Here is a 10,970-nt window from a genome sequence, read left to right as displayed (position 1 = left end):
CAATCTTCAGTACTTCATTGTTACTAGTTTTCATTTATGGAAAGTACTAAACAGCTACCCTAAATTTAAAATAATAGAACTTGTTTGCCCCATATTTTTTTTTTAAGCAGGAATCACATGTATTGCGGAAGCTATGTTTACATAGATTTTTGTTTACAGGTTTACAATTTGTTTTGATTCTCTGTACAGAACCACTCAAGAGTAAAATTCCTAGGAAGGATACACGTGAACATCCTTCTTCCATAAAGCAAGTATTAGTATTTATAGTACCATTATTTCTGGGAGCACACCCTATTCAATAGTAAGAACTGAAGGTGTTACCCAAGTACATGATGGATTTTATACAGAACCATATCCTGAAAGTGTTAGAACAGCTTACCTCAGCCTTATTGAACCTGTTTGCTCTTCTTCAACTCTCCAAAGCTAAAACCAAGAAGAAATAGAGCCCATCCCTTATTCTATCTTTTGTGTGAGATGCACAGGACTGTCTCAGCTCTAATTTGTTCCTCAATTATTTCAGTCCATTAGACCAGTCAGCTCCTAGTAACCATGAAGGAACAGCAGATATGAGCCAAGTTTGCTTTGAAGGGATCTCTAAATTGAAAAAGTCTGAAAGTAACTGCTGTATAGTATCCTTTTTAGAAAGCGTCCAGTGACCTTATGCCAGCTACCAGTAGTTAACTTGCCCCCTCCTGCCTCACAGCTAAATCAGCTGGATTCACTGAGAATTTAACTCTAAGCAAAGGTGGTTATTTTCAATTATTTTCAGTTGTTCTCCTGCCTTGTCTCCGTACCTGTTCTACCCAGGGCATTTGTACTTCAGAGGCTCCTTCCGCCTCCTGCGTGGCTTTTATTATTTATTTCAGGTTCTGACAGAAGCCATGATTTTACATAAGTACAGCTTTCAGATCCTTCTGAATAGCTTCAGCTTTTTGCGAAGTTTCTCATTACAGCATTAGAACCAGACAACTGATGTCCCCGAGCTCCTGATATGTCTTTGAGGAACAGATTTGTATCTCACTTTTTGGGGGATGGATTTACTAAGCCAATCAAATTTTTAGATTGAGAAAACCAGGAAGAAGCAAGAACTTTGAGCAGCTTGATATCATACTGGGAGCCTGCATAGAGGAGCAGTCTTTTATTTTTCAATATGACTGGATGCATCATTTTTTAAAAAGAAACAAACCAACAGCAAAAGGAACAATGGAGAATGAATACACAGAGCATCAGATGCTCTGTTAAGACATACTGAAAGACTGCCAGAGAACAGCAGGGAAACAGTTTAGCAGTACTGCTCATCTGCCCATCACTTCACTTAATCCATTAATCAGGACTTGGGTGGGGACATGGGGATATTTACCAAAACTACAAGGCAAAAGAGAACACAAGCTTCAAAGCTGCTATCCTGAAGTGTAGAGGTGTTTGGGGGAAGGAAGGATTTTTTTCAGTCCCCAGGCTGACACCCAGACTGAGGGGGCCACCACACACCTTACCCACTTAGTGCAGCCACCTATGGCTACCAGGGCAAAGCAGACCTATGGGCAGACTGAAGGTGAGAAGATGCACCTATGCACTCACCCTTTGTTCGACATACTGTACTCTGCTCGGGGAGAAGACCAAATACTACTTTGAAGAAAGTGTTTATGAATCGTTGATTAGCCACTGTCATCAGCTCTGACAAAAAGGTTTTTCAAGTACCAAACCCTCATCACAGCCTATTAGATCAAATGGTTGCGAACAGACCGTGCTGCAGTTCACAAAACCAGTTGGAGAATGACTGAGTAGAATTAAATCAATGAAGAGCAGGAAGACAGGCCTGTTATCTGCAGGATGAAACAACTTAAGAGGGCCAGTTTTCATGCTAGAACCTGCATTTATTCCTCTGCAAGCTATCATGAACAAAGCACCAGAGGTGACAGGACATTATCAGGTAATACCTCCCCCGAGTTTTCAGGCAATGCCATGCCTGTCTGGACATGGCTTAACAAACCAGTCGGTGTGGCCATTTTGCCAGGCAGAAGTCTCTGACCATCAGAGAAAACATGCGCTGGGAACAGTAAAACAGGTTTTAATGGATGAGGGCAGAAGAAGTTTCTGGCTTTCAAAATGGAAATCAGAGAAGCATTTTTAAAGTGTCAAGTACCTTTGTTGTTTGGTTGGTTTTTTAAATGGAATGATATGCCCATACTGAATGTGGTACAGCAGTCAGTGATGATTTCACTCAGAGTTTGCTTTCATTGTCTTACTACAAAAGAGGAAAGAAAAACTCAGAGGTATTTTACTTAACCTGTACTCCCAGACCCCAAACATGATAGGCTTATCACTTCTGCACCTCTTAAGGAAGGTATTGTTTCACCTGCTAATCACTGCCAAATAGGCCAGTCTCTGTTAATCAGGATTTTCACAGAGCTGAGTACTACTTGCACAACAGTCGTGGGCAAGTAGGCAGACATAAAAAAAAGGGATTTCTCAAAGCACATTTTATTTAGGAAACAACTGAAGTACTCTCCTAGTCAAAAAAATACTTGTGTTAAACTTCAAGTCATCTGAACTTGATTATCACCAATTAATTACCTGCACATAGAATGTTAAGTAAGCATGGGCTACCCTCCATAAAACTTATTTACTCTAAATTTCATCAAAAGCTGTATCAGCTTTCCATTTTCTTAACTTTTAAGAAGGAATCTTAAGATTCAAAGCTACTGCATACACCAATATAACACAAATTTCATAAGACAAATATATTATCTTGTTGACAAATACTCAGTTTCTAGGAAGGGAAACATTATTCTAAATAAAGTTACTTTTCAACCTCTTAGAGCTAGACAAGAACACATTCCCAGTCTCTTACATCTTGTGTTGGAATCATCTCAACTTTTTCACCGAAAAAAATGACTAGCTCATTAAGAAACACATGCATATAAACACACAAAGCAGAATTTTCTACTCCCCCAATAATAAACCCACGAAACACTTCATAAACCTATGCAAAGAATTGCCCTAAGTGTTAACATGACCTTTTGCCGGCTCTCATGTCTAAGAGTGGAGGCTCAGTGTAAAAACTATATCCTAATGGTTCTTTCAGAGTAATAATAGTGTACCAGGTGCATACAAGCAGGTGTGCATGTTAACCATTGACCACAGCAATGTTTTATCTTTGTTTCAATAAGGTATTACAGTCAACAGACTAGTGGCAGGAATGTCTAGATAAACTGCCTTCTGCAGGGTATCCAACACACCCCAAAAGTCAAATCCAGCCTGCCAGAACTTAACCCGCAGATCATTTCACCAAGCACATCAGTGACCCTGTCCTGCTCCCTCAAGAGCAAGAAGGAAAGCGGGTTGTGAACCAGATGAGCCATTCCTGCTGACCGTCTTCTCTCTGCTATCCCTTCTTTCCTGGGCTTGAGCCTCCAGGATCAAAGTGTTTCCCTCCCGGCCTGGCCATATTTTGACACATCATAGGAGTTCCAACATCTCATCACAGGGTGTAACTGAACATGAGTGAGTTGGGCTTACATTCAAGTCCTGTCCAAAAACTGAGTAACAAAGCAACTTTTAACAGTGAAGTCACGGTGCACTTCTAAACTATGACGGCACAGTCTCTCCACAATGCCCCAGAAAGAGGCTACGGAGCCTGTCTCGACTGAAACATCAAATGTCTCTAACCAACAAACTACTTCAAGCATTTAACAGCTAACCTAAAAGTTAGAGTAACTTACTGTCTAAGAGTGACCAATATTAATACTATTTAGCAGTCTCTAAGGAAAGCCCAAAAAATGACCATGCCAATAAATCCCACGTGCACGTACTGCATAGTCCATTTGAATGGTGACAGTCTTTTCCTGAACAGGGCTGAACACTTCAAGAAATGCAAAGCTGTTATGAATGAACTTTTGTCCCTTTGTAAATATTTACATTTCATCACTGGCTGAAATAAAAGATCACCTTCTGAAGGTTAATTGACAAATAACACCCTGTTCCTCCAACTTTTTTATTCCTAGTAAATACATAATTCAGAAACCAACTATAGTTTGTCTAATTGTACAGCCAAAACTTTAGGTTTTTAAAGAATATGAAGTGAATAAGCCTTCCATTCAATAAAATCAGTTTCCAAAAAGCCATTCAAAATAAACATGCCTTAGCTACAGAGATACTGATTTCATTTCCTCTCACTAAATGATCACCAGTGAATAAAGTATTATACAGTATTATATAAGTAATATATAAGTACTATATATAATATAATACTGCCTATCAGTAGTTATTATTCAAGAAATCAGTTTTGTTTTTTAAATTACCAAGGAGGCATATTCTTGGGAAAAATATTGAATTGCTTTAAAGTTCACTATCCTACCAGTTCTTAGGTAAGAAAGGATACATATATGAAGCTAAAGGTGGAGGAAACAAACAAACTAGATCAAAATGGTTAAGTCTGAGGTGAAAGACATGTTAAGGCCTAAGACTAAGCTACTTTTGCACACCCACATCTGAAGCAATGCTCCAGTGGACTTGTGCAGTTCTAGGTAGCATCAACTTAGAAAGGCCAAGTTGTTTAAGAGCAAAGAAACCCATGCCCCTTTCTCCTTGGTCACAGAAGGACTTGTGTAACAGCCACCCATCACCCGGGTCATGCTTATCCAGTAGCGTGAAAATCCTGTGGCTGATTAAACTCGCTTGAATGCTGCTCAAATCCACACAGGAGACATTATCTTTCTCACCGAATCTCAGAGACTTAAAAAAATATCCAGTTGAAGAGAGAAATGTACCATTTTTTTCTGTTTAAGAGTTTGTCTTGTAAGCTGATTATGCTTACAAAAATTCATAAGACGCTATACTAGGAAAAAAATCTGAACTTTGTAAAAGATAGGATCATTTCTTAATTAGCAGGATTTGCATCTCTTCACAATTGATCTTTTTGAAAGAATAGCTGCGTATTTCCTATATAACTAACTATTAAACTAAATTTTCTGCTGGATGATACACAACACAATAACTGACATTTGAAAGGTTTATTAAGCTTAGGCAGTTCTCCAATTTGTTCAGTATCATCATTTGCTTCTCTGAAAATAGACTCAGGATATACCTATAAAATTTAAATAGGGTGTTTAATGTTTATTGAATTTAATCCCTATCTATCACTGCAACATTTGAGTGAACAGTATTACTAATACTTCAACAATTGCAGTCATATATATCCAACCCACTAAGTTAGAAAAACTATAGGTTGAGGATATACTACATTTTACATTATTTGTAGTACTTCTAACATACAAAATGTTTCCTTTTCAGGGCAAGCAGAAGGGAATAGCAGTTGGGCTACACACCGGAAAACCCTATGAAACTTCGTGAAGAAGTGAGAGGTCTGTAATAGTTAAAAGGAAGGAATTTGGTTTTTTTAGAACATAGTATTAAGAAATGCTTATTTAAGTATATATTTGCTCTGGAAGCACACAATAGCAACCAAGCTTACACAAACCTAAACCAGCTTTGGGGTTTAAATCATAAGCTCTGGCTGCTCCTACATGCTTCAAGCTTAAGATGTCACCCTTGCCATCCATCAGCTCCGCTGGAAGCTACCGCCCAGCCAGAATAAACACACAGACTTCAGCACCCACACCACAACCCAGTTCATAACCCTCTCCACAGTTCTCCAGTGAGAAAAAATACTACTGGGTCGTGACAGCTGAGAAACTACATATACGTCCCCTGTCACCCCTGCTCCAGGGACAGTAAACTCCAGCAGAGACAGGGCAGGCAGCTGGGGTCAGACAGATCTTAAAATAGCTGCAACTGAGACTCCAGAATTTAAAAGCACATCCTCAAGGTGGTTCCAGCAGAAGAGCCCCAGCAAGGCAAAACCCAGCATGTGAAATGCCCCACTTTTCAGAAGGGTGGTGTTGTATCTATAACTGATAACATGGAAGTCCACGGCTCAAAATTAGCAAGATTATAGTTTTAGTTGTAAAACCTGTAAAGCTGAGTACATGTAGTTTTCAGGCTTTTTCCTTCCTACCCTAAGCCTTTGAAAAATAAAGTTGAATTTTACCTCAGCTGAGAACCTAGTGCCCAGTAGAGCTTGAAATGTAACTAATTTACATCAGCCAAGCTTATTAATAAAAATCCCTCAGCATTAGCCTTGCATTATTGTTCTGTAATATAGGAAACCCATTGCACTCCTTATTAGATAACCTAGACCATTCCCTACAGGAGTCATCTATGGATTTCCCTAGAGAAGAAACACAAGATTATTTCTTACAGCATATTTCAATTTCATTGCCCAGTCTAGTTTTATAGGACCCAAAAGATGGGTATTTCCACCACAATTCCTCTTAAGAAGCTATTCTATTCAAATAATCTATTGCTGTTGGGTTTTTTTCCTGGTATACAGCCAAAGCGATCTTTTCCCCTCCTTAGTTTCGCTCCATTACACTTACTCAAACAAATCATTGGTACGTGAAAGTATATTAAATGAAGACATTTTTTCCCTAAATACTTCAGTTACACACAAACAAGAGTTCACTGAATTGAAAATACTAGTCTTGACTCTCATTTTTGCACGTAGAACAAAAACATCTGTATCAGACAACAAAAAGTTGACTTCAGTTGTAACAAAGAATATCTTTCTCCAGTAGTTTCACAGTTAGTTTGGGGTGTTTTGGTTTAGTTTTCTTTTTATATTCGTAAGATTTGTGAAAAGCGCTGGACTATACTCTCTGAAGATAGGTGCTTTCACTTGCTGCAGAGAAGTTGTACAGAGCAAGGCACCATAATGCTCTCCTCATTAACCTCTGCAGATTGTTATCAACTGGAAAGTTCACACTGAAAAGGCAGCCAAAAGCTCATACTCACTCATGTTACCAGGAGGGGGGGGTTGATCATTCATCTGTTGCCTTGTTACCCATCACAGCAAACTAGACACATTTGTGCACACAGCTGCACCTTCATAGAAATTTTGTGAGAGGTACAGCTCATCTCAGGCTTGTTCTATGCCTCATACTGAACCAGTCACAAAGATTATTACACTTTGTGCAAAAAACAACTGATACTTGAAGCTAGGAAATTGAGAAAGACCCCTTCACGTTATTTCCAAACCCCAAAACTCAATTCTGCCAGAGGCCCAAACTGCATTTGATGCTAGTTCACCCAAATAGTCTTGAAACTGAACTAATTTCAATGGCCTAGGTATTAAATTTCATCCACAACAGCTAATTAGACAACATCCTAGGAAAGACAGGTAGGTCAAGAGGTAGAGCTGCACACTGACTCGCTTTGGCGAATATGAAGTGGGAATCTCTGAAAGCATAGCTCTGTGAAGACCTGATGAAAGCCGCCATCAAGGCAAGCAAGACTTGACATCTCACTCTTGGACTGCAGCTAAACAGGTTCACACCCATAGAGGTAAAAAAAGAGAATCCTAGAAGTTCACAGAATCATAGAATATCTCAAGTTGGAAGGGATCCATAAGATGTCCCAACTTCAGTCCAATAGAGACTGGTTTCTGAAGTTCAAAGACAAGTACACAATTTCTTCTATTCTATTCTTTCAAAAACATCCAGATACTGTTTTTCTTATACTGCTGGATTTAAGAACAATTCCAAAATAATCTGCTTAAGATCCCTTTTTCCACAACAAAAATGATTCAAACCTTTGCAGTTTCCTACAACTCTTCCCACTTACAGCAGTCTTGCTTGCTCAAGACAGAAGAAAATTTTCAAAGTATTTCTTAACTCTCTAGAGAGAGAAGTTGAACAAACTCAGCAGCCATAAGCTTGTAAAATTATGTATTAGAAAGGTAAGTCCCAAGACCAAAAGTAGTATTCACTTTTTTTTCCTCACAAGTGTTACTTCTTTAAAATTAGTTTACACATTAAAAACTTCTATAGCTTTCAGTTTCCATGGAACCATTTGATGCCTCACAAGAAAAGACTACTCAGCAATAACCACTTCTTGCTTTGCAACAACACCAAGCCCCACTGCTTCTCCAGCAGTTGAGACTGCAGAACTCACTGCTCGATCTGCAACCTGGGACTGCTTACCCAGGCTGAGAGGGAAAAGGGAGCAGGGGATGGTGCAGCATACTCCACATTAGGCTCCCCTGCTAGAGGTCTTTCTCCAAAACATTAACATGTCATCTGCTCACTTGACAAAACTTGTGCGAACTCTTTGAGGGTTAAATTGAGGCCTAAGACTATATTCACAACTACAGGAAAAATGCTGTCTTGCTAAAAGCCTTAGTTATCAAGGTGTGAGTGTGTAAAATCTTACCCACACCTTGTTGAACAGGATGTTTGCTCACTTTTTCCCTCCCCTGCTCAGCACAGCCTTCTTATGCCATCAGTTTGATCCTCTACAGGTAGACCGTTTTATTTTACTAAAGTTCAAAAACAGCAGCAAGGTAAACACAACGCAAACAGGCTGGCGTAGGGCTATTGAGGTGGCCCAGCTAATCCAGGCATGGTTAAGCAGATTTCAGTCTGACAAAAGCAACAGGGTTGATAAAAGGCAGTATGTTCTACCAGACCAAACTCTCTTTTCATAAGCTGCTTCAGCTGCCTTCGAGAGGCTCTTGCTGGCAACATACTCCACAAACCACCACACCACGAACTATTACTGCAACCAGCTGCCCTATTACCAGAAGCTGTGCCTCCAGAAAGCCTGCTGCACAGGCTGCAGACCGCCCAGGCAATCGCCCACCGACATCTATGCTTAAATAAGCCAAATATCCCTCCCTGCTTTGCTGATGCCCTAGCACAGTTGGGCTCGCAAAATCCTCCACTGGTTATAGCAAGTAAATAGATTTGGTTTCATCCTCGGTGCTGTCAAACAAGGCAGACCAAAAGCGGACGCAAGTCTGCTGCTTTTTGCCTCCATCCACATGAGACATAACCCCGCTGTGAATCATCCCGATGAGGCTGCCTAAACGTAGCGCAGTGCAATGCCTGTGGTGCAGCCACAGAAAATTGCTTTCACAAAAAAGAAAAACAAACAGAAGGAAAAAATGCATTTTAATATCAGGAAATCAAGAAGGCAGCTAATGCCAAGTGATGAGCCCGTCTTTACAGGTGATTCTGAAAACTTCTGTGAAGGCTTAGACACTATAATTTATTAGTTACCCATACTAACATTTCATGATGCTACTGCCATTTATTTTTTCCTCTCGCCACTCAGTGAGCGGAGTCTCCCAACTGTTGGAGGGGGTGGCAGACTTCCAAACACAACTGGTATTTAAATTATTAAAAATTATGCTGGCCTGTGAAACAATATTCAAAACTACTGAATACAGAATAAAGGTCGATTTTGCTTGATAATCTTATTAATATAACTAATCATAGCAACTAACTCTGGATACAAAGTTTACCATGTACAAGTTTTGAGCGGGCTACTGCCTATGTAAGCTTTTCTTCCACTTCTACTTATGTCATGCTTTCCTCCTCGCCACTGCCTCAAAAAAACCCCAAACAACCACACTTTAGGAGAACATTATTAGTAAGGCATCTTTTGCCAAAAGCAAGACAGGAACTCCCCTAATCAGAAACCTCTCATGGGATGTAACACTATTAATTCAACTCTTCCATTTACCATATTTTTTTCTTCCTCAGATCAACCGCCTGCCCAGAGTATTTTGCAAAACTTGCAAAAATGTGTTTATGCAAACTTCTTCAGTGCAAGAAGTTTCAGTTTCTTATAAACTATATCACCCATTGCAACACAAATATTCTTCTGCTGCCATTTTTAATTTAAAAAGTCTGTTTGCCATATGCACATAAGTAACGAGCAAAACCTACCTTGACATATTCTGCAGGGAGATCAAAACAACATCAAAACTAGATTTCATACATTCTATTACTCTGAAACCACCATATGCCAAATGCAGCACCAGACCTAAGAGTAAGATCACACCAACTTTGACAGTCAGTACAGCAATGTATTATATTATATAAACCTACAATTACCCAAAGAAGCTAGAGATTTCAGACAATTTGGTTTCCAGTATAACATTTCCAGAACTGAAGTAGTATGACTCAAGTCTTTAAATCAGTTCATACAGACTGTAAGCAGAACTTTCTGAATGCCTGAAAAAACACCTAAAAATAGGTACAAATCCAGATGTATGCAAATAATTGCTGCAATTAACTTCTCACACACACCACAGACACAACACATTAGTTGAAATGACTGTATTTTGTCCTCTATTACAAGAGCAGTTATTCAATTTGATATGTAAACATCAGTGCGACCCCTGGTACATATGATGCTCATAAAAAGGAGTTAAAGTTTAATATTTTCATTATATATTGCTCCATCCCAGAACCTGAAGCAAACTATATTAAGCACTCGTTATCTAAATTCATTACAAAACAGTTCTGATTTTATCTTCAAGGGTTTCGGTTACAAACGAGTGACTGAAATTAAACTCAGTTAACAAGGAATCCATCTGTTTTAAAATTTAAGAAAAATTGCCACCAAAGAGTGCTGTTTCATTGCTGAGGTAATGTCTACAGATTAAGTAATTCAGAGCCCTATTGTGTTAAATGCTGCAGACAGTAAACAAGTGCCTCCTCCAAAGAATTTTAAGAGATTATTAGCTAATCTGAATAATTAGATTAATGCATTAAGCACTGAAAGCAACAAATGACTTGTATTTAGATTTTATTTCAACTTAAACCAGGGATTTTTTACATAAACTCCAAATATTGAAAATGGCTGTCCTTCACAGGCTACAGGCCATGCTGATGGAGAAAACAGATCCATCAATTAGAAACTGAATATGAATAAAAAAAGCCAGGAACATTAAAACTTCTGGGAAAAGTAGTTTTCCAAAGAAAAAGTCAACATGGAACAGAGAACTAGAAAGTATGACACCAGAGGAGAAAGTTATACCAGCTATTCCTCAGGCCAGAATGAGTTCTGCACCTACACATAATTTCAGTTGTTCAGGAAGCAACAGCTGATGCAACTAACCCCAA

Source organism: Haliaeetus leucocephalus, unplaced genomic scaffold, assembly GCF_000737465.1.
Source record: "Haliaeetus leucocephalus isolate CR32 unplaced genomic scaffold, Haliaeetus_leucocephalus-4.0 Scaffold451, whole genome shotgun sequence".
NCBI lineage: Eukaryota > Metazoa > Chordata > Aves > Accipitriformes > Accipitridae > Haliaeetus > Haliaeetus leucocephalus.
This window is presented reverse-complemented; position numbering follows the sequence as displayed.